The 26,868-nt window shown below is 39.4% G+C and overlaps 20 non-coding genes across 20 annotated transcripts; all 20 read left to right on the plus strand.

Moving 5' to 3' along the window:
• The first annotated feature begins 1,177 nt into the window (after window positions 1-1,177).
• Trnat-cgu (transfer RNA threonine (anticodon CGU)) lies at window positions 1,178-1,249 on the plus strand. The gene has a single exon. It is a non-coding gene; the product is annotated as a tRNA-Thr (tRNA).
• Window positions 1,250-3,275: 2,026 nt separating this feature from the next.
• On the plus strand, window positions 3,276-3,347 carry Trnat-cgu (transfer RNA threonine (anticodon CGU)). The gene has a single exon. It is a non-coding gene; the product is annotated as a tRNA-Thr (tRNA).
• Window positions 3,348-4,499: 1,152 nt separating this feature from the next.
• On the plus strand, window positions 4,500-4,571 carry Trnat-cgu (transfer RNA threonine (anticodon CGU)). Its single transcript has one exon. It is a non-coding gene; the product is annotated as a tRNA-Thr (tRNA).
• A 1,999-nt stretch (window positions 4,572-6,570) lies between these two features.
• Trnat-cgu (transfer RNA threonine (anticodon CGU)) lies at window positions 6,571-6,642 on the plus strand. The gene has a single exon. It is a non-coding gene; the product is annotated as a tRNA-Thr (tRNA).
• A 365-nt stretch (window positions 6,643-7,007) lies between these two features.
• Window positions 7,008-7,079, plus strand: Trnat-cgu (transfer RNA threonine (anticodon CGU)). Its single transcript has one exon. It is a non-coding gene; the product is annotated as a tRNA-Thr (tRNA).
• Window positions 7,080-7,444: 365 nt separating this feature from the next.
• Window positions 7,445-7,516, plus strand: Trnat-cgu (transfer RNA threonine (anticodon CGU)). The gene has a single exon. It is a non-coding gene; the product is annotated as a tRNA-Thr (tRNA).
• A 365-nt stretch (window positions 7,517-7,881) lies between these two features.
• Window positions 7,882-7,953, plus strand: Trnat-cgu (transfer RNA threonine (anticodon CGU)). Its single transcript has one exon. It is a non-coding gene; the product is annotated as a tRNA-Thr (tRNA).
• A 996-nt stretch (window positions 7,954-8,949) lies between these two features.
• Window positions 8,950-9,021, plus strand: Trnat-cgu (transfer RNA threonine (anticodon CGU)). Its single transcript has one exon. It is a non-coding gene; the product is annotated as a tRNA-Thr (tRNA).
• An 802-nt stretch (window positions 9,022-9,823) lies between these two features.
• Trnat-cgu (transfer RNA threonine (anticodon CGU)) lies at window positions 9,824-9,895 on the plus strand. Its single transcript has one exon. It is a non-coding gene; the product is annotated as a tRNA-Thr (tRNA).
• Window positions 9,896-11,606: 1,711 nt separating this feature from the next.
• Window positions 11,607-11,678, plus strand: Trnat-cgu (transfer RNA threonine (anticodon CGU)). Its single transcript has one exon. It is a non-coding gene; the product is annotated as a tRNA-Thr (tRNA).
• Window positions 11,679-13,704: 2,026 nt separating this feature from the next.
• Window positions 13,705-13,776, plus strand: Trnat-cgu (transfer RNA threonine (anticodon CGU)). Its single transcript has one exon. It is a non-coding gene; the product is annotated as a tRNA-Thr (tRNA).
• Window positions 13,777-14,928: 1,152 nt separating this feature from the next.
• Trnat-cgu (transfer RNA threonine (anticodon CGU)) lies at window positions 14,929-15,000 on the plus strand. Its single transcript has one exon. It is a non-coding gene; the product is annotated as a tRNA-Thr (tRNA).
• A 1,999-nt stretch (window positions 15,001-16,999) lies between these two features.
• Trnat-cgu (transfer RNA threonine (anticodon CGU)) lies at window positions 17,000-17,071 on the plus strand. Its single transcript has one exon. It is a non-coding gene; the product is annotated as a tRNA-Thr (tRNA).
• A 365-nt stretch (window positions 17,072-17,436) lies between these two features.
• Trnat-cgu (transfer RNA threonine (anticodon CGU)) lies at window positions 17,437-17,508 on the plus strand. Its single transcript has one exon. It is a non-coding gene; the product is annotated as a tRNA-Thr (tRNA).
• A 365-nt stretch (window positions 17,509-17,873) lies between these two features.
• On the plus strand, window positions 17,874-17,945 carry Trnat-cgu (transfer RNA threonine (anticodon CGU)). Its single transcript has one exon. It is a non-coding gene; the product is annotated as a tRNA-Thr (tRNA).
• A 365-nt stretch (window positions 17,946-18,310) lies between these two features.
• Window positions 18,311-18,382, plus strand: Trnat-cgu (transfer RNA threonine (anticodon CGU)). Its single transcript has one exon. It is a non-coding gene; the product is annotated as a tRNA-Thr (tRNA).
• A 996-nt stretch (window positions 18,383-19,378) lies between these two features.
• On the plus strand, window positions 19,379-19,450 carry Trnat-cgu (transfer RNA threonine (anticodon CGU)). Its single transcript has one exon. It is a non-coding gene; the product is annotated as a tRNA-Thr (tRNA).
• An 802-nt stretch (window positions 19,451-20,252) lies between these two features.
• Window positions 20,253-20,324, plus strand: Trnat-cgu (transfer RNA threonine (anticodon CGU)). Its single transcript has one exon. It is a non-coding gene; the product is annotated as a tRNA-Thr (tRNA).
• A 1,711-nt stretch (window positions 20,325-22,035) lies between these two features.
• Trnat-cgu (transfer RNA threonine (anticodon CGU)) lies at window positions 22,036-22,107 on the plus strand. Its single transcript has one exon. It is a non-coding gene; the product is annotated as a tRNA-Thr (tRNA).
• Window positions 22,108-24,133: 2,026 nt separating this feature from the next.
• On the plus strand, window positions 24,134-24,205 carry Trnat-cgu (transfer RNA threonine (anticodon CGU)). Its single transcript has one exon. It is a non-coding gene; the product is annotated as a tRNA-Thr (tRNA).
• The last annotated feature ends 2,663 nt before the right edge of the window (window positions 24,206-26,868 follow it).

Genomic DNA, 26,868 nt, shown 5'->3' on the forward strand with positions numbered 1-26,868 from the left:
ACGTCTTCGAACCTCGACTGTGCCTAAATTATGTGGACGACTTCTGCGGAAATTTCCGGACATAACGTGCAGATATGCCTGAGAAGAGAAATAAGACAAGGGATTGGATGAATTTTTCGGGGTATGGTCCTCCAAGTCCAACAAAATAAACAGGACTGAATCGGGAATGGAGTTGAGAAGATTTAAGCATTAATTGCACAAAGTTATAAAATGTTTTATGCAGGAAAGCGCGAAATTCTTTTAGATCGAACAGCACGGCAAAGTGTAAGTTACTTTGCATTACTTAGATTGAACGTGACCTAGGCCTAGCGCGTTCGCTATTAACTTTTTTTTCGCGTAAACCGAAGATCACGAGTTCGATCCTCGTCTGTGCCTAAGTTATGTGGGTGCGTTTGCCGGAGTTTTCCACACATAACATGCAGATATGCCTTAGAATTGTAAGAAGTCAAAAAATTGGATGAAAGTTCTGGCGTATTGTCCTCGAAGTCAAAGGAATTAACAGGACTGGATCGGGAATGGAGTTGAGAAGATTTAAGCATAAAATGCACAAAGTTATAAAACGTTTTATACAAGAAAGTCCGAAATTCCTGTAGATCAAAAAACACAGCAACGTGTAAGATACTTTGCACTATTTAGTTTGAACGTGACCTAGGCTTAGCAAGTTCATTATTAACTTTTGAGTAGTTGAATAAAAAGTTTAAAATGATACGGATGGAAAATATACCAAAGATTACTAAACAGGCGCAGTGGCCAAGTGGTATGGCGTCGGTTTCGTAAACCGAAGATCAAGACTTCGAACCTCGTCTGTGCCTAAACTATATGGATGCTTTTGGCGGAGTGTTCCAGACATAACATGCAGATATGCCTTAGAATTGAAAGAAGTCAAAAAATTGGATGAAATTTCTGGCGCATTGTCCTCGAAGTCAAAGGAAATAACAGGACTGAATCGGGAATGGAGTTGAGAAGATTTAAGCATAAAATTCCCAAAGTTATAAAACGTTTTATACAAGAAAGTCCGAAATTCCTGTAGATCAAAAAACACAGCAACGTGTAAGATACTTTACACCGTTAAATTTGATCGTGACAAAAGCTTAGCGAGTTCATTGTTAACTTGTGAGTGTTTGCATAAAATGATAATAATGATGCGAATGGGGAATATACCAAAGGTTGCTAAACAGGCGCGGTGGCCAAGTGGTAAGGCGTCGGTCTCGTAAACCGAAGATCACGAGTTCGAACCTCGTCTGTGCCTAAATTATATGGATGCGTTTGCCGGAGTATTCCAGACATAACATGCAGTTATGCATTAGAATTGAAAGAAGTCCAGAAGTTTGATGACATTTCTGGCGTATTGTCTTTGAAGTCAAAGGAAATAAACAGGACTGAATCGGGAATGGAGTTGAGAAGATTTAGGCAGCAATTACACAAACTTATAAACATTTTATACAGGAAACTCCAAAATTCCTATATATCGAATAACACAGCAACGGGTTAGTTACTTTGCACCGTTAAATTGGATCGTGAGAAAAGCCTAGCGAGTTCATTGTTAACTTGTGAGTGCTTGCATAAAATTTTAATAATGATGCGGTTGGAGAATATACCAAAGGTTATTAAACAGGCGCAGTGGCCAAGTGGTAAGGCGTCGGTCTCGTAAACCGAGGATCACGTCTTCGAACCTCGACTGTGCCTAAATTATGTGGACGACTTTTGCAGAAATTTCCGGACATAACGTGCAGATATGCCTTAGAAGAGAAATAAGACAAGGGATTGGATGATTTTTCCGGGGTATGGTCCTCCAAGTCTAAGGAAATAAACAGGACTGAATCGGGAATGGAGTTGAGAATATTTAAGCATTAATTGCACAAAGTTATAAAATGTTTTATGCAGGAAAGCGCGAAATTCTTGTAGATCGAACAACACGGCAAAGTGTAAGTTACTTTGCATTACTTAGATTTAACGTGACCTAGGCCTAGCGCGTTTGCTATTAACTTTTTTTTCGCGAAAACCGAAGATCACGAGTTCGATCCTCGTCTGTGCCTAAGTTATGTGGGTGCGTTTGCCGGAGTTTTCCACACATAACGTGCAGATATGACTTAGAAGTGAAAGAAGTCAAGAAATTGGATGAAGCACATAGCGTATTGTTTTCCAAATCAAAGGAAATAAACAGGACTGAATCGGGAATGGAGTTGAGCAGATTTATGCATAAGTTGCACAAAGTTATAAACCTTTTTTACAGGAAACTCCAAAATTCCTATATATCGAATAACACAGCAACGGGTAAGTTACCTTACACCTTTAAATTTGATCGTGACAAAAGCTTAGCGAGTTTATTGTTAACTTGTGAGTGCTTGTATAAAATGTTAATAATGATGCTGATGGAGTATATACTAAAGGTTACTAAACAGGCGCAGTGGCCAAGTGGTAAGGCGTCGGTTTCGTAAACCGAAAATCAAGACTTCGAACCTCATTTGTGCCTAAACTATATGGATGCTTTTGGCGGAGTGTTCCAGACATAACATGCAGATATGCCTTAGAATTGAAAGAAGTCAAAAAATTGGATGAAATCTCTGGCGTATTGTCCTTGAGGTCAAAGGAATTAACAGGACTGAATCGGGAATGGAGTTGAGAAGATTTAAGCATAAAATGCACAAAGTTATAAAACGTTTTATACAAGAAAGTCCGAAATTCCTGTAGCTCAAAAAACACAGCAACCTGTATGATACTTTTCACTATTTACTTTGAACGTGACCTAGGCTTAGCCAGTTCATTATTAACTTTAGAGTAGTTGAATAAAAAGTTTAAAATGATGCGGATGGAAAATATACCAAAGGTTACTAAACAGGCGCAGTGGCCAAGTGGTATGGCGTCGGTTTCGTAAACCGAAGATCAAGTCTTCGAACCCCGTCTGTGCCTAAACTATATAGATGCTTTTGGCGGAGTTTTGTGGACATAACGTGCAGACATGCCTTAGAAGAGAAATAAGACAAGAGATTGGTTAAAGTTTCCGGCGTATTGTCCTCGAAGTCAAAAGAAATAAACAGGACTGAATCGGGAATGGAGTTGAGCAGATTTAAGAATAAAATGCACAAAGTTATAAAAAGTTTTATACAACAAGGCCGGAATTCCTGTAGATCGAACAACACAACAACGGGTAAGTTACTTTACACCGTTAAATTTGATCGTGACAAAAGCTTAGCAAGTTCATTGTTAACTTGTGAGTGTTTGCATAAAATGATAATAATGATGCGAATGGGGCATATACCAAAGGTTGCTAAACAGGCGCAGTAGCCAAGTGATAAGGCGTCGGTCTCGTAAACCGAAGATCACGAGTTCGAACCTCGTCTGTGCCTAAATTATATGGATGCGTTTGCCGGAGTGTTCCAGACATAACATGCAGATATGCATTAGAATTGAAAGAAGTCCAGAAATTTGATGACATTTCTGGCGTATTGTCCTCGAAGTCAAAGGAAATAAACAGGACTGAATCGGGAATGGAGTTGAGAAGATTTAAGCATTAATTGCACAAAGTTATAAAATGTTTTATGCAGGAAAGCGCGAAATTCTTTTAGATCGAACAGCACGGCAAAGTGTAAGTTACTTTGCATTACTTAGATTGAACGTGACCTAGGCCTAGCGCGTTCGCTATTAACTTTTTTTTCGCGTAAACCGAAGATCACGAGTTCGATCCTCGTCTGTGCCTAAGTTATGTGGGTGCGTTTGCCGGAGTTTTCCACACATAACATGCAGATATGCCTTAGAATTGAAAGAAGTCAAAAAATTGGATGAAATCTCTGGCGTATTGTCCTTGAGGTCAAAGGAATTAACAGGACTGAATCGGGAATGGAGTTGAGAAGATTTAAGCATAAAATGCACAAAGTTATAAAACGTTTTATACAAGAAAGTCCGAAATTCCTGTAGCTCAAAAAACACAGCAACCTGTATGATACTTTTCACTATTTACTTTGAACGTGACCTAGGCTTAGCCAGTTCATTATTAACTTTAGAGTAGTTGAATAAAAAGTTTAAAATGATGCGGATGGAAAATATACCAAAGGTTACTAAACAGGCGCAGTGGCCAAGTGGTATGGCGTCGGTTTCGTAAACCGAAGATCAAGTCTTCGAACCTCGTCTGTGCCTAAACTATATAGATGCTTTTGGCGGAGTTTTGTGGACATAACGTGCAGACATGCCTTAGAAGAGAAATAAGACAAGAGATTGGTTAAAGTTTCCGGCGTATTGTCCTCGAAGTCAAAAGAAATAAACAGGACTGAATCGGGAATGGAGTTGAGCAGATTTAAGAATAAAATGCACAAAGTTATAAAAAGTTTTATACAACAAGGCCGGAATTCCTGTAGATCGAACAACACAGCAACGGGTAAGTTACTTTACACCGTTAAATTTGATCGTGACAAAATCTTAGCAAGTTCATTGTTAACTTGTGAGTGTTTGCATAAAATGATAATAATGATGCGAATGGGGCATATACCAAAGGTTGCTAAACAGGCGCAGTAGCCAAGTGATAAGGCGTCGGTCTCGTAAACCGAAGATCACGAGTTCGAACCTCGTCTGTGCCTAAATTATATGGATGCGTTTGCCGGAGTGTTCCAGACATAACATGCAGATATGCATTAGAATTGAAAGAAGTCCAGAAATTTGATGACATTTCTGGCGTATTGTCCTCGAAGTCAAAGGAAATAAACAGGACTGAATCGGGAATGGAGTTGAGAAGATTTAAGCATTAATTGCACAAAGTTATAAAATGTTTTATGCAGGAAAGCGCGAAATTCTTTTAGATCGAACAGCACGGCAAAGTGTAAGTTACTTTGCATTACTTAGATTGAACGTGACCTAGGCCTAGCGCGTTCGCTATTAACTTTTTTTTCGCGTAAACCGAAGATCACGAGTTCGATCCTCGTCTGTGCCTAAGTTATGTGGGTGCGTTTGCCGGAGTTTTCCACACATAACATGCAGATATGCCTTAGAATTGAAAGAAGTCAAAAAATTGGATGAAAGTTCTGGCGTATTGTCCTCGAAGTCAAAGGAATTAACAGGACTGGATCGGGAATGGAGTTGAGAAGATTTAAGCATAAAATGCACAAAGTTATAAAACGTTTTATACAAGAAAGTCTGAAATTCCTGTAGATCAAAAAACACAGCAACGTGTAAGATACTTTGCACTATTTAGTTTGAACGTGACCTAGGCTTAGCAAGTTCATTATTAACTTTTGAGTAGTTGAATAAAAAGTTTAAAATGATACGGATGGAAAATATACCAAAGATTACTAAACAGGCGCAGTGGCCAAGTGGTATGGCGTCGGTCTCGTAAACCGAGGATCACGTCTTCGAACCTCGACTGTGCCTAAATTATGTGGACGACGTTTGCGGAAATTTCCGGACATAACGAGCAGATATGCCTTAGAAAAGTAATTAGACAAGGGATTGGATGAATTTTCCGGGGTATTGTCCTCCAAGTCAAAGGAAATAAACAGGACTGAATCGGGAATGGAGTTGAGAAGATTTAAGCATTAATTGCACAAAGTTATAAAATTTTTTATGCAGGAAAGCGCGAAATTCTTGTAGATCGAACAGCACGGCAAAGTGTAAGTTACTTTTACCGTGTCCTCCATTAACATTTGATCACTTGCATAAAAAGTTACGAGTGATACTGACAGAAAATGTGCCAAAGGATACAAAACAAGCGCAGTGGCCGAGTGGTAAGGCGTCGGTCTAGTAAACTGAAGATCACAAGTTCGAACCTCGACTGTGCCTAAATTATTTGGACGACTTTTGCGGAAATTTCCTGACAAAGTGTGCAGATATGCCTTAGAAGAGAAAAAAGGCAAGGGATTGGATGAAATTTTATGGGAATGGTCCTCCAAGTCAAAGGAAATAAACAGGACTGAATCGGCAATGGGGTTGAGAAGACTTAAGCATAAAATGCACAATGTTATAAAAGGTTTTATACAAGAAAGCCCGAAATTCCTGCAGATCAAGAAACACAACAACGTGTAAGATACTTTGCGCTATTAAATTTGAACGTAAAGTAGGATTAGCGAGTTCACTATTAACTTTTGAGTACTTGCATAAAAAGTTAGAAATGCCGCGAATGGAAAATATACCAAAGGTTAATAAACAGGCGCAGTGGCCAAGTGGTAAGGCGTTTGTCTCGTAAACCGAAGATGACGAGTTCAAACCTCGTCTGGGCCTAAACTATATCGATGCATTTTTCGGAGTTTTCAGGACATAACGTGCAGATATGCCTTAGAAGACAAATAAGACAAGGGATTGGATGAAATTTCCGGCGTACTGTCCTCGAAGGCAAAGGAAAGAAACAGGACCGAGTCGGGAAAGAAGTTGAGAAGATTCAAGCATAAATTGCACAAAGTTATAAAAAGTTTTATACAAGAAAGCCCGAAATTCTTGTAGGTCGAACAACACGGCAACGTGTAAGATAGTTTGCGCTATTTAATTTGAACGTGACCTAGGTTTAGCCAGTTCATTATTAACTTTTAAGTGCTTGCATAAGAAGTTAATTATGTTGCGGATGGAAGATGTACCAAAGCATGCAAAACAGGCGCAGTGGCCAAGTGGTAAGGCGTCGGACTCGTAAACCGAAGATCACGAGTTCGATCCTCGTCTGTGCCTAAGTTATATGTGTGCGTTTGCCGGAGTTTTCCAGACATAACGTGCAGATATGACTTAGAAGTGAAAGAAGTCAAGAAATTGGATGAAGCACCTGGCGTATTGTTCTCCAAATCAAAGGAAATGAACAGGACTTAATTGGCAATGGAGTGGGGAACATCTAAGCATAAATTGCACAAAGTTATAAACCCTTTATACGGGAAAGCCCGAAATTCCTGTATATCGCATAACACTGCAACGTCTAAGACACTTTGCTTCGGTAATTTTGAAACTGACATAGGCTTAGCGAGTTCATTATTAACTTTTGATCACTTGCATAAAAAGTTAAAAATGATACAGATGGAGAATATACCAACGGTTGCTAAACAGGCGCAGTGGCCAAGTGGTAAGGCGTTGGTCTCGTAAACCGAAGATCACGAGTTCGAACCTCGTCTGTGCCTAAATTATATGGATGCGTTTGCCGGAGTGTTCCAGACATAACATGCAGATATGCCTTAGAATTGAAAGAAGTCAAAAAATTGGATGAAATTTCTGGCGGTTTGTCCTCGAAGTCAAAGGAAATAAACAGGACTGAATCGGGAAGGGAGTTGAAAAGGTTTAAGCATAAATTGCACAAAGTTATAAAAGGTTTTATGCAGGAAAGCCCGAAATTCTTGTAGGTCGAACAACACAGCAACGTGTAAGATGCTTTGCACAATTAAATTTGAACGTAAAGTAGGCTTAGCGAGTTCACTATTAACTTTTGAGTGCTTGCATAAAAAGTTAAAATGACGCGGATGGAAAATATACCAAAGGATGGAAAACAGGCGCAGTGGCCAAGTGGTAAGGCGTCGGTCTCGTAAACCGAAGATCACGAGTTCGATTCTCGTCTGTGCCTAAGTTATGTGGGTGCGTTTGACGGAATTTTCCACACATAACGTGCAGATATGACTTAGAAGTGAAAGAAATCAAGAAATTGGATGAAGCACCTGGCGTATTGTTCTCCAAATCAAAGGAAATGAACAGGACTGAATTGGGAATGGACTGGGGAACATCTAAGGATAAATTGCACAAAGTTATAAACCTTTTATACAGGAAACTCCAAAATTCCTATATATCGTATAACACAGCAACGGGTAAGTTACTTTACACCGTTAAATTTGATTGTGACGAAGGCTTAGCGAGTTCAGTATTACCTTGTGTGTGCTTGCATAAAAAGTTAATAATGATGCAGATCTAAAATATACCAAGGGATGCAAAACAGGCGCAGTGGCTAAGTGGTAAGGCGTCGGTCTCGTAAACCGAAGATCACAAGTTCGATCCTCGTCTGTGCCTAATTTATATGGGTGGGTTTGCCGGAGTTTTCAAGACATAACGTGCAGATATGACTTAGAAGTGAAAGAAGTCAAGAAATTGGATGAAGCACCTGGCGTATTGTTCTCCAAATCAAAGGAAATGAACAGGACTGAATTGGCAATGGAGTGGGGAACAACAAAGCATAACTTGCACAAAGTTATAAACCCTTTATACAAGAAATCCCGAAATTCCTGTATATCGCATAACACTGCAACGTCTAAGACACTTTGCTTCGATAATTTTGAAACTGACATACTGAGTTCCTGTAGATCAAAAAACACAGCAACGTGTAAGATACTTTGCACTATTAAATTTGAACGTAAAGTAGGCTTAGCGTGTTCACTATTAACTTTTGAGTACTCGCATAAAAAGTTAAAAATGCTGCGAATGGAAAATATACCAAAGGTTACTAAACAGGCGCAGTGGCCAAGTGGTAAGGCGTCGGTTTCGTAAACCGAAGATCAAGACTTCGAACCTTGTCTGTGCCTAAACTATGTGGATGCTTTTGCCGGAGTGTTCCAGACATAACATGCAGATATGCCTTACAATTGAAAGAAGTCAAACCAAGAAGTCAAACCGAAGATCAAGACTTTGAACCTCGTCTGTGCCTAAACTATATGGATGCTTTTGGCGGAGTTTTCTGGACATAACGTGCAGATATGCCTTAGAAGAGAAGTAAGACAAGGGATTGGATGAATTTTCTGGCGTATTATTTTCGAAGTCAAAGGAAAGAAACAGGACTGAATCGGGAAAGGAGTTGAGAAGATTTAAGCATAAAATACACAAAGTTATAAAAGTTTTATACAGGAAAGCCCGAAATTCTTGTAGATCGAACAACACAGCAACGTGTAAGATAGTTTGCACTATTTAGTTTGATCGTGACAAAGGCTTAGCGAGTTCAATATTAACTTTTGAGTGCTTGCATAAAAAGTTAATGATGATGCTGATGGAGTATATACAAAAGGATGCAAAACAGGCGCAGTGGCCAAGTGGTAAGGCGTCGGTCTCGTAAACCGAAGATCACGAGTTCGATCCTCGTCTGTGCCTAAGTTATATGGGTGCGTTTGCCGGAGTTTTCCAGACATAACGTGCAGATATGAGTTAGAAGAGAAAGAAGACAAGAAATTGGATGAAGCACCTGGCGTATTGTTCTCCAAATCAAAGGAAATGAACTGGACTGAATTGGCAATGGACTGGGGAACATCTAAGCATAAGGTGCACAAAGTTATAAACCTTTTATACAGGAAACTCCAAAATTCTTATATATCGAATAACACAGCAACGGGAAAGTTACTATAAAACGTTAAATTTGATCGTGACAAAAGCTTAGCGAGTTCATTGTTAACTTGTGAGTGCTTGCATAAAATGTCAATAATGATGCTGATGGGGAATATACCAAAGGTTACTAAACAGCCACAGTGGCCAAGTGGTATGGCGTCGGTTTCGTAAACCGAAGATCAAGACTTCGAACCTTTTCTGTGCCTAAACTATGTGGATGCTTTTGGCGGAGTGTTCCAGACATAACATGCAGATATGCCTTAGAATTGAAAGAAGTCAAGAAATTGGATGAAATTTCTGGCGTATTGTCCTCGCAGTCAAAGGAAATAAACAGGACTGAATCGGGAATGGAGTTGAGAAGATTTAAGCAGAAATTACACAAAGTTGTAAACATTTTATACAGGAAACTCCAAAATTCCTATATATCGAATAACACAGCAACGGGTAAGTTACTTTACACCGTTAAATTTGATCGTGTCAAAAGCTTAGCGAGTTCATTGTTAACTTGTGAGTGTTTGCATAAAATGATAATAATTATGCGGATGGGGAATATATCAAAGGTTACTAAACAGGCGCAGTGGTCAAGCGGTAAGGCGTCGGTCTCGTAAACCGAAGATCACGAGTTCGAACCTCGTCTGTGCCTAAATTATATGGATGCGATTGCCGGAGTTTTCCAGACATAACATGCAGATATGCCTTAGAATTGAAAGAAGTCAAACCAAGAAGTCAAACCGAAGATCAAGACTTTGAACCTCGTCTGTGCCTAAACTATATGGATGCTTTTGGCGGAGTTTTCTGGACATAACGTGCAGATATGCCTTAGAAGAGAAGTAAGACTAGGGATCGGATGAATTTTCTGGCGTATTATTCTCGAAGTCAAAGGAAAGAAACAGGACTGAATCGGGAATGGAGTTGAGCAGATTTATGCATAAGTTGCACAAAGTTATAAACCTTTTATACAGGAAACTCCAAAATTCCTATATATCGAATAACACAGCAACGGGTAAGTTACTTTGCACCGTTAAATTTGATCGTGAGAAAAGCCTAGCGAGTTCATTGTTAACTTGTGAGTGCTTGCATAAAATGTTAATAATGATGCGAATGGGGAATATACCAAAGGTTATTAAACAGGCGCAGTGGCCAAGTGGTAAGGCGTCGGTCTCGTAAACCGAGGATCACGTCTTCGAACCTCGACTGTGCCTAAATTATGTGGACGACTTCTGCGGAAATTTCCGGACATAACGTGCAGATATGCCTGAGAAGAGAAATAAGACAAGGGATTGGATGAATTTTTCGGGGTATGGTCCTCCAAGTCCAACAAAATAAACAGGACTGAATCGGGAATGGAGTTGAGAAGATTTAAGCATTAATTGCACAAAGTTATAAAATGTTTTATGCAGGAAAGCGCGAAATTCTTTTAGATCGAACAGCACGGCAAAGTGTAAGTTACTTTGCATTACTTAGATTGAACGTGACCTAGGCCTAGCGCGTTCGCTATTAACTTTTTTTTCGCGTAAACCGAAGATCACGAGTTCGATCCTCGTCTGTGCCTAAGTTATGTGGGTGCGTTTGCCGGAGTTTTCCACACATAACATGCAGATATGCCTTAGAATTGTAAGAAGTCAAAAAATTGGATGAAAGTTCTGGCGTATTGTCCTCGAAGTCAAAGGAATTAACAGGACTGGATCGGGAATGGAGTTGAGAAGATTTAAGCATAAAATGCACAAAGTTATAAAACGTTTTATACAAGAAAGTCCGAAATTCCTGTAGATCAAAAAACACAGCAACGTGTAAGATACTTTGCACTATTTAGTTTGAACGTGACCTAGGCTTAGCAAGTTCATTATTAACTTTTGAGTAGTTGAATAAAAAGTTTAAAATGATACGGATGGAAAATATACCAAAGATTACTAAACAGGCGCAGTGGCCAAGTGGTATGGCGTCGGTTTCGTAAACCGAAGATCAAGACTTCGAACCTCGTCTGTGCCTAAACTATATGGATGCTTTTGGCGGAGTGTTCCAGACATAACATGCAGATATGCCTTAGAATTGAAAGAAGTCAAAAAATTGGATGAAATTTCTGGCGCATTGTCCTCGAAGTCAAAGGAAATAACAGGACTGAATCGGGAATGGAGTTGAGAAGATTTAAGCATAAAATTCCCAAAGTTATAAAACGTTTTATACAAGAAAGTCCGAAATTCCTGTAGATCAAAAAACACAGCAACGTGTAAGATACTTTACACCGTTAAATTTGATCGTGACAAAAGCTTAGCGAGTTCATTGTTAACTTGTGAGTGTTTGCATAAAATGATAATAATGATGCGAATGGGGAATATACCAAAGGTTGCTAAACAGGCGCGGTGGCCAAGTGGTAAGGCGTCGGTCTCGTAAACCGAAGATCACGAGTTCGAACCTCGTCTGTGCCTAAATTATATGGATGCGTTTGCCGGAGTATTCCAGACATAACATGCAGTTATGCATTAGAATTGAAAGAAGTCCAGAAGTTTGATGACATTTCTGGCGTATTGTCTTTGAAGTCAAAGGAAATAAACAGGACTGAATCGGGAATGGAGTTGAGAAGATTTAGGCAGCAATTACACAAACTTATAAACATTTTATACAGGAAACTCCAAAATTCCTATATATCGAATAACACAGCAACGGGTTAGTTACTTTGCACCGTTAAATTGGATCGTGAGAAAAGCCTAGCGAGTTCATTGTTAACTTGTGAGTGCTTGCATAAAATTTTAATAATGATGCGGTTGGAGAATATACCAAAGGTTATTAAACAGGCGCAGTGGCCAAGTGGTAAGGCGTCGGTCTCGTAAACCGAGGATCACGTCTTCGAACCTCGACTGTGCCTAAATTATGTGGACGACTTTTGCAGAAATTTCCGGACATAACGTGCAGATATGCCTTAGAAGAGAAATAAGACAAGGGATTGGATGATTTTTCCGGGGTATGGTCCTCCAAGTCTAAGGAAATAAACAGGACTGAATCGGGAATGGAGTTGAGAATATTTAAGCATTAATTGCACAAAGTTATAAAATGTTTTATGCAGGAAAGCGCGAAATTCTTGTAGATCGAACAACACGGCAAAGTGTAAGTTACTTTGCATTACTTAGATTTAACGTGACCTAGGCCTAGCGCGTTTGCTATTAACTTTTTTTTCGCGAAAACCGAAGATCACGAGTTCGATCCTCGTCTGTGCCTAAGTTATGTGGGTGCGTTTGCCGGAGTTTTCCACACATAACGTGCAGATATGACTTAGAAGTGAAAGAAGTCAAGAAATTGGATGAAGCACATAGCGTATTGTTTTCCAAATCAAAGGAAATAAACAGGACTGAATCGGGAATGGAGTTGAGCAGATTTATGCATAAGTTGCACAAAGTTATAAACCTTTTTTACAGGAAACTCCAAAATTCCTATATATCGAATAACACAGCAACGGGTAAGTTACCTTACACCTTTAAATTTGATCGTGACAAAAGCTTAGCGAGTTTATTGTTAACTTGTGAGTGCTTGTATAAAATGTTAATAATGATGCTGATGGAGTATATACTAAAGGTTACTAAACAGGCGCAGTGGCCAAGTGGTAAGGCGTCGGTTTCGTAAACCGAAAATCAAGACTTCGAACCTCATTTGTGCCTAAACTATATGGATGCTTTTGGCGGAGTGTTCCAGACATAACATGCAGATATGCCTTAGAATTGAAAGAAGTCAAAAAATTGGATGAAATCTCTGGCGTATTGTCCTTGAGGTCAAAGGAATTAACAGGACTGAATCGGGAATGGAGTTGAGAAGATTTAAGCATAAAATGCACAAAGTTATAAAACGTTTTATACAAGAAAGTCCGAAATTCCTGTAGCTCAAAAAACACAGCAACCTGTATGATACTTTTCACTATTTACTTTGAACGTGACCTAGGCTTAGCCAGTTCATTATTAACTTTAGAGTAGTTGAATAAAAAGTTTAAAATGATGCGGATGGAAAATATACCAAAGGTTACTAAACAGGCGCAGTGGCCAAGTGGTATGGCGTCGGTTTCGTAAACCGAAGATCAAGTCTTCGAACCCCGTCTGTGCCTAAACTATATAGATGCTTTTGGCGGAGTTTTGTGGACATAACGTGCAGACATGCCTTAGAAGAGAAATAAGACAAGAGATTGGTTAAAGTTTCCGGCGTATTGTCCTCGAAGTCAAAAGAAATAAACAGGACTGAATCGGGAATGGAGTTGAGCAGATTTAAGAATAAAATGCACAAAGTTATAAAAAGTTTTATACAACAAGGCCGGAATTCCTGTAGATCGAACAACACAACAACGGGTAAGTTACTTTACACCGTTAAATTTGATCGTGACAAAAGCTTAGCAAGTTCATTGTTAACTTGTGAGTGTTTGCATAAAATGATAATAATGATGCGAATGGGGCATATACCAAAGGTTGCTAAACAGGCGCAGTAGCCAAGTGATAAGGCGTCGGTCTCGTAAACCGAAGATCACGAGTTCGAACCTCGTCTGTGCCTAAATTATATGGATGCGTTTGCCGGAGTGTTCCAGACATAACATGCAGATATGCATTAGAATTGAAAGAAGTCCAGAAATTTGATGACATTTCTGGCGTATTGTCCTCGAAGTCAAAGGAAATAAACAGGACTGAATCGGGAATGGAGTTGAGAAGATTTAAGCATTAATTGCACAAAGTTATAAAATGTTTTATGCAGGAAAGCGCGAAATTCTTTTAGATCGAACAGCACGGCAAAGTGTAAGTTACTTTGCATTACTTAGATTGAACGTGACCTAGGCCTAGCGCGTTCGCTATTAACTTTTTTTTCGCGTAAACCGAAGATCACGAGTTCGATCCTCGTCTGTGCCTAAGTTATGTGGGTGCGTTTGCCGGAGTTTTCCACACATAACATGCAGATATGCCTTAGAATTGAAAGAAGTCAAAAAATTGGATGAAATCTCTGGCGTATTGTCCTTGAGGTCAAAGGAATTAACAGGACTGAATCGGGAATGGAGTTGAGAAGATTTAAGCATAAAATGCACAAAGTTATAAAACGTTTTATACAAGAAAGTCCGAAATTCCTGTAGCTCAAAAAACACAGCAACCTGTATGATACTTTTCACTATTTACTTTGAACGTGACCTAGGCTTAGCCAGTTCATTATTAACTTTAGAGTAGTTGAATAAAAAGTTTAAAATGATGCGGATGGAAAATATACCAAAGGTTACTAAACAGGCGCAGTGGCCAAGTGGTATGGCGTCGGTTTCGTAAACCGAAGATCAAGTCTTCGAACCTCGTCTGTGCCTAAACTATATAGATGCTTTTGGCGGAGTTTTGTGGACATAACGTGCAGACATGCCTTAGAAGAGAAATAAGACAAGAGATTGGTTAAAGTTTCCGGCGTATTGTCCTCGAAGTCAAAAGAAATAAACAGGACTGAATCGGGAATGGAGTTGAGCAGATTTAAGAATAAAATGCACAAAGTTATAAAAAGTTTTATACAACAAGGCCGGAATTCCTGTAGATCGAACAACACAGCAACGGGTAAGTTACTTTACACCGTTAAATTTGATCGTGACAAAATCTTAGCAAGTTCATTGTTAACTTGTGAGTGTTTGCATAAAATGATAATAATGATGCGAATGGGGCATATACCAAAGGTTGCTAAACAGGCGCAGTAGCCAAGTGATAAGGCGTCGGTCTCGTAAACCGAAGATCACGAGTTCGAACCTCGTCTGTGCCTAAATTATATGGATGCGTTTGCCGGAGTGTTCCAGACATAACATGCAGATATGCATTAGAATTGAAAGAAGTCCAGAAATTTGATGACATTTCTGGCGTATTGTCCTCGAAGTCAAAGGAAATAAACAGGACTGAATCGGGAATGGAGTTGAGAAGATTTAAGCATTAATTGCACAAAGTTATAAAATGTTTTATGCAGGAAAGCGCGAAATTCTTTTAGATCGAACAGCACGGCAAAGTGTAAGTTACTTTGCATTACTTAGATTGAACGTGACCTAGGCCTAGCGCGTTCGCTATTAACTTTTTTTTCGCGTAAACCGAAGATCACGAGTTCGATCCTCGTCTGTGCCTAAGTTATGTGGGTGCGTTTGCCGGAGTTTTCCACACATAACATGCAGATATGCCTTAGAATTGAAAGAAGTCAAAAAATTGGATGAAAGTTCTGGCGTATTGTCCTCGAAGTCAAAGGAATTAACAGGACTGGATCGGGAATGGAGTTGAGAAGATTTAAGCATAAAATGCACAAAGTTATAAAACGTTTTATACAAGAAAGTCTGAAATTCCTGTAGATCAAAAAACACAGCAACGTGTAAGATACTTTGCACTATTTAGTTTGAACGTGACCTAGGCTTAGCAAGTTCATTATTAACTTTTGAGTAGTTGAATAAAAAGTTTAAAATGATACGGATGGAAAATATACCAAAGATTACTAAACAGGCGCAGTGGCCAAGTGGTATGGCGTCGGTCTCGTAAACCGAGGATCACGTCTTCGAACCTCGACTGTGCCTAAATTATGTGGACGACGTTTGCGGAAATTTCCGGACATAACGAGCAGATATGCCTTAGAAAAGTAATTAGACAAGGGATTGGATGAATTTTCCGGGGTATTGTCCTCCAAGTCAAAGGAAATAAACAGGACTGAATCGGGAATGGAGTTGAGAAGATTTAAGCATTAATTGCACAAAGTTATAAAATTTTTTATGCAGGAAAGCGCGAAATTCTTGTAGATCGAACAGCACGGCAAAGTGTAAGTTACTTTTACCGTGTCCTCCATTAACATTTGATCACTTGCATAAAAAGTTACGAGTGATACTGACAGAAAATGTGCCAAAGGATACAAAACAAGCGCAGTGGCCGAGTGGTAAGGCGTCGGTCTAGTAAACTGAAGATCACAAGTTCGAACCTCGACTGTGCCTAAATTATTTGGACGACTTTTGCGGAAATTTCCTGACAAAGTGTGCAGATATGCCTTAGAAGAGAAAAAAGGCAAGGGATTGGATGAAATTTTATGGGAATGGTCCTCCAAGTCAAAGGAAATAAACAGGACTGAATCGGCAATGGGGTTGAGAAGACTTAAGCATAAAATGCACAATGTTATAAAAGGTTTTATACAAGAAAGCCCGAAATTCCTGCAGATCAAGAAACACAACAACGTGTAAGATACTTTGCGCTATTAAATTTGAACGTAAAGTAGGATTAGCGAGTTCACTATTAACTTTTGAGTACTTGCATAAAAAGTTAGAAATGCCGCGAATGGAAAATATACCAAAGGTTAATAAACAGGCGCAGTGGCCAAGTGGTAAGGCGTTTGTCTCGTAAACCGAAGATGACGAGTTCAAACCTCGTCTGGGCCTAAACTATATCGATGCATTTTTCGGAGTTTTCAGGACATAACGTGCAGATATGCCTTAGAAGACAAATAAGACAAGGGATTGGATGAAATTTCCGGCGTACTGTCCTCGAAGGCAAAGGAAAGAAACAGGACCGAGTCGGGAAAGAAGTTGAGAAGATTCAAGCATAAATTGCACAAAGTTATAAAAAGTTTTATACAAGAAAGCCCGAAATTCTTGTAGGTCGAACAACACGGCAACGTGTAAGATAGTTTGCGCTATTTAATTTGAACGTGACCTAGGTTTAGCCAGTTCATTATTAACTTTTAAGTGCTTGCATAAGAAGTTAATTATGTTGCGGATGGAAGATGTACCAAAGCATGCAAAACAGGCGCAGTGGCCAAGTGGTAAGGCGTCGGACTCGTAAACCGAAGATCACGAGTTCGATCCTCGTCTGTGCCTAAGTTATATGTGTGCGTTTGCCGGAGTTTTCCAGACATAACGTGCAGATATGACTTAGAAGTGAAAGAAGTCAAGAAATTGGATGAAGCACCTGGCGTATTGTTCTCCAAATCAAAGGAAATGAACAGGACTTAATTGGCAATGGAGTGGGGAACATCTAAGCATAAATTGCACAAAGTTATAAACCCTTTATACGGGAAAGCCCGAAATTCCTGTATATCGCATAACACTGCAACGTCTAAGACACTTTGCTTCGGTAATTTTGAAACTGACATAGGCTTAGCGAGTTCATTATTAACTTTTGATCACTTGCATAAAAAGTTAAAAATGATACAGATGGAGAATATACCAACGGTTGCTAAACAGGCGCAGTGGCCAAGTGGTAAGGCGTTGGTCTCGTAAACCGAAGATCACGAGTTCGAACCTCGTCTGTGCCTAAATTATATGGATGCGTTTGCCGGAGTGTTCCAGACATAACATGCAGATATGCCTTAGAATTGAAAGAAGTCAAAAAATTGGATGAAATTTCTGGCGGTTTGTCCTCGAAGTCAAAGGAAATAAACAGGACTGAATCGGGAAGGGAGTTGAAAAGGTTTAAGCATAAATTGCACAAAGTTATAAAAGGTTTTATGCAGGAAAGCCCGAAATTCTTGTAGGTCGAACAACACAGCAACGTGTAAGATGCTTTGCACAATTAAATTTGAACGTAAAGTAGGCTTAGCGAGTTCACTATTAACTTTTGAGTGCTTGCATAAAAAGTTAAAATGACGCGGATGGAAAATATACCAAAGGATGGAAAACAGGCGCAGTGGCCAAGTGGTAAGGCGTCGGTCTCGTAAACCGAAGATCACGAGTTCGATTCTCGTCTGTGCCTAAGTTATGTGGGTGCGTTTGACGGAATTTTCCACACATAACGTGCAGATATGACTTAGAAGTGAAAGAAATCAAGAAATTGGATGAAGCACCTGGCGTATTGTTCTCCAAATCAAAGGAAATGAACAGGACTGAATTGGGAATGGACTGGGGAACATCTAAGGATAAATTGCACAAAGTTATAAACCTTTTATACAGGAAACTCCAAAATTCCTATATATCGTATAACACAGCAACGGGTAAGTTACTTTACACCGTTAAATTTGATTGTGACGAAGGCTTAGCGAGTTCAGTATTACCTTGTGTGTGCTTGCATAAAAAGTTAATAATGATGCAGATCTAAAATATACCAAGGGATGCAAAACAGGCGCAGTGGCTAAGTGGTAAGGCGTCGGTCTCGTAAACCGAAGATCACAAGTTCGATCCTCGTCTGTGCCTAATTTATATGGGTGGGTTTGCCGGAGTTTTCAAGACATAACGTGCAGATATGACTTAGAAGTGAAAGAAGTCAAGAAATTGGATGAAGCACCTGGCGTATTGTTCTCCAAATCAAAGGAAATGAACAGGACTGAATTGGCAATGGAGTGGGGAACAACAAAGCATAACTTGCACAAAGTTATAAACCCTTTATACAAGAAATCCCGAAATTCCTGTATATCGCATAACACTGCAACGTCTAAGACACTTTGCTTCGATAATTTTGAAACTGACATACTGAGTTCCTGTAGATCAAAAAACACAGCAACGTGTAAGATACTTTGCACTATTAAATTTGAACGTAAAGTAGGCTTAGCGTGTTCACTATTAACTTTTGAGTACTCGCATAAAAAGTTAAAAATGCTGCGAATGGAAAATATACCAAAGGTTACTAAACAGGCGCAGTGGCCAAGTGGTAAGGCGTCGGTTTCGTAAACCGAAGATCAAGACTTCGAACCTTGTCTGTGCCTAAACTATGTGGATGCTTTTGCCGGAGTGTTCCAGACATAACATGCAGATATGCCTTAGAATTGAAAGAAGTCAAACCAAGAAGTCAAACCGAAGATCAAGACTTTGAACCTCGTCTGTGCCTAAACTATATGGATGCTTTTGGCGGAGTTTTCTGGACATAACGTGCAGATATGCCTTAGAAGAGAAGTAAGACAAGGGATTGGATGAATTTTCTGGCGTATTATTTTCGAAGTCAAAGGAAAGAAACAGGACTGAATCGGGAAAGGAGTTGAGAAGATTTAAGCATAAAATACACAAAGTTATAAAAGTTTTATACAGGAAAGCCCGAAATTCTTGTAGATCGAACAACACAGCAACGTGTAAGATAGTTTGCACTATTTAGTTTGATCGTGACAAAGGCTTAGCGAGTTCAATATTAACTTTTGAGTGCTTGCATAAAAAGTTAATGATGATGCTGATGGAGTATATACAAAAGGATGCAAAACAGGCGCAGTGGCCAAGTGGTAAGGCGTCGGTCTCGTAAACCGAAGATCACGAGTTCGATCCTCGTCTGTGCCTAAGTTATATGGGTGCGTTTGCCGGAGTTTTCCAGACATAACGTGCAGATATGAGTTAGAAGAGAAAGAAGACAAGAAATTGGATGAAGCACCTGGCGTATTGTTCTCCAAATCAAAGGAAATGAACTGGACTGAATTGGCAATGGACTGGGGAACATCTAAGCATAAGGTGCACAAAGTTATAAACCTTTTATACAGGAAACTCCAAAATTCTTATATATCGAATAACACAGCAACGGGAAAGTTACTATAAAACGTTAAATTTGATCGTGACAAAAGCTTAGCGAGTTCATTGTTAACTTGTGAGTGCTTGCATAAAATGTCAATAATGATGCTGATGGGGAATATACCAAAGGTTACTAAACAGCCACAGTGGCCAAGTGGTATGGCGTCGGTTTCGTAAACCGAAGATCAAGACTTCGAACCTTTTCTGTGCCTAAACTATGTGGATGCTTTTGGCGGAGTGTTCCAGACATAACATGCAGATATGCCTTAGAATTGAAAGAAGTCAAGAAATTGGATGAAATTTCTGGCGTATTGTCCTCGCAGTCAAAGGAAATAAACAGGACTGAATCGGGAATGGAGTTGAGAAGATTTAAGCAGAAATTACACAAAGTTGTAAACATTTTATACAGGAAACTCCAAAATTCCTATATATCGAATAACACAGCAACGGGTAAGTTACTTTACACCGTTAAATTTGATCGTGTCAAAAGCTTAGCGAGTTCATTGTTAACTTGTGAGTGTTTGCATAAAATGATAATAATTATGCGGATGGGGAATATATCAAAGGTTACTAAACAGGCGCAGTGGTCAAGCGGTAAGGCGTCGGTCTCGTAAACCGAAGATCACGAGTTCGAACCTCGTCTGTGCCTAAATTATATGGATGCGATTGCCGGAGTTTTCCAGACATAACATGCAGATATGCCTTAGAATTGAAAGAAGTCAAACCAAGAAGTCAAACCGAAGATCAAGACTTTGAATCTCGTCTGTGCCTAAACTATATGGATGCTTTTGGCGGAGTTTTCTGGACATAACGTGCAGATATGCCTTAGAAGAGAAGTAAGACTAGGGATCGGATGAATTTTCTGGCGTATTATTCTCGAAGTCAAAGGAAAGAAACAGGACTGAATCGGGAATGGAGTTGAGCAGATTTATGCATAAGTTGCACAAAGTTATAAACCTTTTATACAGGAAACTCCAAAATTCCTATATATCGAATAACACAGCAACGGGTAAGTTACTTTGCACCGTTAAATTTGATCGTGAGAAAAGCCTAGCGAGTTCATTGTTAACTTGTGAGTGCTTGCATAAAATGTTAATAATGATGCGGATGGAGAATATACCAAAGGTTATTAAACAGGCGCAGTGGCCAAGTGGTAAGGCGTCGGTCTCGTAAACCGAGGATCACGTCTTCGAACCTCGACTGTGCCTAAATTATGTGGACGACTTCTGCGGAAATTTCCGGACATAACGTGCAGATATGCCTGAGAAGAGAAATAAGACAAGGGATTGGATGAATTTTTCGGGGTATGGTCCTCCAAGTCCAACAAAATAAACAGGACTGAATCGGGAATGGAGTTGAGAAGATTTAAGCATTAATTGCACAAAGTTATAAAATGTTTTATGCAGGAAAGCGCGAAATTCTTTTAGATCGAACAGCACGGCAAAGTGTAAGTTACTTTGCATTACTTAGATTGAACGTGACCTAGGCCTAGCGCGTTCGCTATTAACTTTTTTTTCGCGTAAACCGAAGATCACGAGTTCGATCCTCGTCTGTGCCTAAGTTATGTGGGTGCGTTTGCCGGAGTTTTCCACACATAACATGCAGATATGCCTTAGAATTGTAAGAAGTCAAAAAATTGGATGAAAGTTCTGGCGTATTGTCCTCGAAGTCAAAGGAATTAACAGGACTGGATCGGGAATGGAGTTGAGAAGATTTAAGCATAAAATGCACAAAGTTATAAAACGTTTTATACAAGAAAGTCCGAAATTCCTGTAGATCAAAAAACACAGCAACGTGTAAGATACTTTGCACTATTTAGTTTGAACGTGACCTAGGCTTAGCAAGTTCATTATTAACTTTTGAGTAGTTGAATAAAAAGTTTAAAATGATACGGATGGAAAATATACCAAAGATTACTAAACAGGCGCAGTGGCCAAGTGGTATGGCGTCGGTTTCGTAAACCGAAGATCAAGACTTCGAACCTCGTCTGTGCCTAAACTATATGGATGCTTTTGGCGGAGTGTTCCAGACATAACATGCAGATATGCCTTAGAATTGAAAGAAGTCAAAAAATTGGATGAAATTTCTGGCGCATTGTCCTCGAAGTCAAAGGAAATAACAGGACTGAATCAGGAATGGAGTTGAGAAGATTTAAGCATAAAATTCCCAAAGTTATAAAACGTTTTATACAAGAAAGTCCGAAATTCCTGTAGATCAAAAAACACAGCAACGTGTAAGATACTTTACACCGTTAAATTTGATCGTGACAAAAGCTTAGCGAGTTCATTGTTAACTTGTGAGTGTTTGCATAAAATGATAATAATGATGCGAATGGGGAATATACCAAAGGTTGCTAAACAGGCGCGGTGGCCAAGTGGTAAGGCGTCGGTCTCGTAAACCGAAGATCACGAGTTCGAACCTCGTCTGTGCCTAAATTATATGGATGCGTTTGCCGGAGTATTCCAGACATAACATGCAGTTATGCATTAGAATTGAAAGAAGTCCAGAAGTTTGATGACATTTCTGGCGTATTGTCTTTGAAGTCAAAGGAAATAAACAGGACTGAATCGGGAATGGAGTTGAGAAGATTTAGGCAGCAATTACACAAACTTATAAACATTTTATACAGGAAACTCCAAAATTCCTATATATCGAATAACACAGCAACGGGTTAGTTACTTTGCACCGTTAAATTGGATCGTGAGAAAAGCCTAGCGAGTTCATTGTTAACTTGTGAGTGCTTGCATAAAATTTTAATAATGATGCGGTTGGAGAATATACCAAAGGTTATTAAACAGGCGCAGTGGCCAAGTGGTAAGGCGTCGGTCTCGTAAACCGAGGATCACGTCTTCGAACCTCGACTGTGCCTAAATTATGTGGACGACTTTTGCAGAAATTTCCGGACATAACGTGCAGATATGCCTTAGAAGAGAAATAAGACAAGGGATTGGATGATTTTTCCGGGGTATGGTCCTCCAAGTCTAAGGAAATAAACAGGACTGAATCGGGAATGGAGTTGAGAATATTTAAGCATTAATTGCACAAAGTTATAAAATGTTTTATGCAGGAAAGCGCGAAATTCTTGTAGATCGAACAACACGGCAAAGTGTAAGTTACTTTGCATTACTTAGATTTAACGTGACCTAGGCCTAGCGCGTTTGCTATTAACTTTTTTTTCGCGAAAACCGAAGATCACGAGTTCGATCCTCGTCTGTGCCTAAGTTATGTGGGTGCGTTTGCCGGAGTTTTCCACACATAACGTGCAGATATGACTTAGAAGTGAAAGAAGTCAAGAAATTGGATGAAGCACATAGCGTATTGTTTTCCAAATCAAAGGAAATAAACAGGACTGAATCGGGAATGGAGTTGAGCAGATTTATGCATAAGTTGCACAAAGTTATAAACCTTTTTTACAGGAAACTCCAAAATTCCTATATATCGAATAACACAGCAACGGGTAAGTTACCTTACACCTTTAAATTTGATCGTGACAAAAGCTTAGCGAGTTTATTGTTAACTTGTGAGTGCTTGTATAAAATGTTAATAATGATGCTGATGGAGTATATACTAAAGGTTACTAAACAGGCGCAGTGGCCAAGTGGTAAGGCGTCGGTTTCGTAAACCGAAAATCAAGACTTCGAACCTCATTTGTGCCTAAACTATATGGATGCTTTTGGCGGAGTGTTCCAGACATAACATGCAGATATGCCTTAGAATTGAAAGAAGTCAAAAAATTGGATGAAATCTCTGGCGTATTGTCCTTGAGGTCAAAGGAATTAACAGGACTGAATCGGGAATGGAGTTGAGAAGATTTAAGCATAAAATGCACAAAGTTATAAAACGTTTTATACAAGAAAGTCCGAAATTCCTGTAGCTCAAAAAACACAGCAACCTGTATGATACTTTTCACTATTTACTTTGAACGTGACCTAGGCTTAGCCAGTTCATTATTAACTTTAGAGTAGTTGAATAAAAAGTTTAAAATGATGCGGATGGAAAATATACCAAAGGTTACTAAACAGGCGCAGTGGCCAAGTGGTATGGCGTCGGTTTCGTAAACCGAAGATCAAGTCTTCGAACCTCGTCTGTGCCTAAACTATATAGATGCTTTTGGCGGAGTTTTGTGGACATAACGTGCAGACATGCCTTAGAAGAGAAATAAGACAAGAGATTGGTTAAAGTTTCCGGCGTATTGTCCTCGAAGTCAAAAGAAATAAACAGGACTGAATCGGGAATGGAGTTGAGCAGATTTAAGAATAAAATGCACAAAGTTATAAAAAGTTTTATACAACAAGGCCGGAATTCCTGTAGATCGAACAACACAGCAACGGGTAAGTTACTTTACACCGTTAAATTTGATCGTGACAAAATCTTAGCAAGTTCATTGTTAACTTGTGAGTGTTTGCATAAAATGATAATAATGATGCGAATGGGGCATATACCAAAGGTTGCTAAACAGGCGCAGTAGCCAAGTGATAAGGCGTCGGTCTCGTAAACCGAAGATCACGAGTTCGAACCTCGTCTGTGCCTAAATTATATGGATGCGTTTGCCGGAGTGTTCCAGACATAACATGCAGATATGCATTAGAATTGAAAGAAGTCCAGAAATTTGATGACATTTCTGGCGTATTGTCCTCGAAGTCAAAGGAAATAAACAGGACTGAATCGGGAATGGAGTTGAGAAGATTTAAGCATTAATTGCACAAAGTTATAAAATGTTTTATGCAGGAAAGCGCGAAATTCTTTTAGATCGAACAGCACGGCAAAGTGTAAGTTACTTTGCATTACTTAGATTGAACGTGACCTAGGCCTAGCGCGTTCGCTATTAACTTTTTTTTCGCGTAAACCGAAGATCACGAGTTCGATCCTCGTCTGTGCCTAAGTTATGTGGGTGCGTTTGCCGGAGTTTTCCACACATAACATGCAGATATGCCTTAGAATTGAAAGAAGTCAAAAAATTGGATGAAAGTTCTGGCGTATTGTCCTCGAAGTCAAAGGAATTAACAGGACTGGATCGGGAATGGAGTTGAGAAGATTTAAGCATAAAATGCACAAAGTTATAAAACGTTTTATACAAGAAAGTCTGAAATTCCTGTAGATCAAAAAACACAGCAACGTGTAAGATACTTTGCACTATTTAGTTTGAATGTGACCTAGGCTTAGCAAGTTCATTATTAACTTTTGAGTAGTTGAATAAAAAGTTTAAAATGATACGGATGGAAAATATACCAAAGATTACTAAACAGGCGCAGTGGCCAAGTGGTATGGCGTCGGTCTCGTAAACCGAGGATCACGTCTTCGAACCTCGACTGTGCCTAAATTATGTGGACGACGTTTGCGGAAATTTCCGGACATAACGAGCAGATATGCCTTAGAAAAGTAATTAGACAAGGGATTGGATGAATTTTCCGGAGTATTGTCGTCCAAGTCAAAGGAAATAAACAGGACTGAATCGGGAATGGAGTTGAGAAGATTTAAGCATTAATTGCACAAAGTTATAAAATTTTTTATGCAGGAAAGCGCGAAATTCTTGTAGATCGAACAGCACGGCAAAGTGTAAGTTACTTTGCATTACTTAGATTGAACGTGACCTAGCCCTAGCGCGATCGCTATTAACTTTTTTTTCGCGTAAACCGAAGATCACGAGTTTGATCCTCGTCTGTGCCTAAGTCATGTGGGTGCGTTTGCCGGAGTTTTCCACACATAACGTGCAGATATGACTTAGAAGTGAAAGAAGTCAAGAAATTGGATGAAGCACCTAGCGTATTGTTCTCCAAATCAAAGGAAATAAACAGGACTGAATCGGGAATGGAGTTGAGCAGATTTATGCATAAGTTGCACAAAGTTATAAACCTTTTATACAGGAAACTCCAAAATTCCTATATATCGAATAACACAGCAACGGGTAAGTTACTTTACATCTTTAAATTTGATCGTGACAAAAGCTTAGCCAGTTCATTGTTAACTTGTGAGTGCTTGTATAAAATGTTAATAATGATGCTGATGGAGTATATACCAAAGGTTACTAAACAGGCGCAGTGGCCAAGTGGTATGGCGTCGGTTTCGTAAACCGAAGATCAAGTCTTCGAACCTCGTCTGTGCCTAAACTATACAGATGCTTTTGGCGGAGTTTTGTGGACATAACGTGCAGACATGCCTTAGAAGAGAAATAAGACAAGAGATTGGTTAAAGTATCCGGCGTATTGTCCTCGAAGTCAAAAGAAATAAACAGGACTGAATCGGGAATGGAGTTGAGAGGATTTAAGCAGAAATTACACAAAGTTATAAACATTTTATACAGGAAACTCCAAAATTCCTATATATCGAATAACACAGCAACGGGTAAGTTACTTTGCACCGTTAAATTTGATCGTGAGAAAAGCCTAGCGAGTTCATTGTTAACTTGTGAGTGCTTGCATAAAATGTTAATAATAATGCGGATGGAGAATATACCAAATGTTATTAAACAGGCGCAGTGGCCAAGTGGTATGGCGTCGGTCTCGTAAACCGAGGATCACGTCTTCGAACCTCGACTGTGCCTAAATTATGTGGACGACGTTTGCGGAAATTTCCGGACATAACGAGCAGATATGCCTTAGAAAAGTAATTAGACAAGGGATTGGATGAATTTTCCGGGGTATTGTCCTCCAAGTCAAAGGAAATAAACAGGACTGAATCGGGAATGGAGTTGAGAAGATTTAAGCATTAATTGCACAAAGTTATAAAATGTTTTATGCAGGAAAGCGCGAAATTCTTGTAGATCGAACAACACGGCAAAGTGTAAGTTACTTTGCATTACTTAGATTGAACGTGACCTAGGCCTAGCGCGATCGCTAATAACTTTTTTTTCGCGTAAACCGAAGATCACGAGTTCGATCCTCGTCTGTGCCTAAGTCATGTGGGTGCGTTTGCCGGAGTTTTCCACACATAACGTGCAGATATGACTTAGAAGTGAAAGAAGTCAAGAAATTGGATGAAGCACCTAGCGTATTGTTTTCCAAATCAAAGGAAATAAACAGGACTGAATCGGGAATGGAGTTGAGCAGATTTATGCATAAGTTGCACAAAGTTATAAACCTTTTATACAGGAAACTCCAAAATTCCTATATATCGAATAACACAGCAACGGGTAAGTTACTTTACATCTTTAAATTTGATCGTGACAAAAGCTTAGCGAGTTCATTGTTAACTTG

The sequence above is a fragment of the Hydractinia symbiolongicarpus genome, chromosome 14 (genome assembly GCF_029227915.1).
Source record: "Hydractinia symbiolongicarpus strain clone_291-10 chromosome 14, HSymV2.1, whole genome shotgun sequence".
Lineage (NCBI taxonomy): Eukaryota > Metazoa > Cnidaria > Hydrozoa > Anthoathecata > Hydractiniidae > Hydractinia > Hydractinia symbiolongicarpus.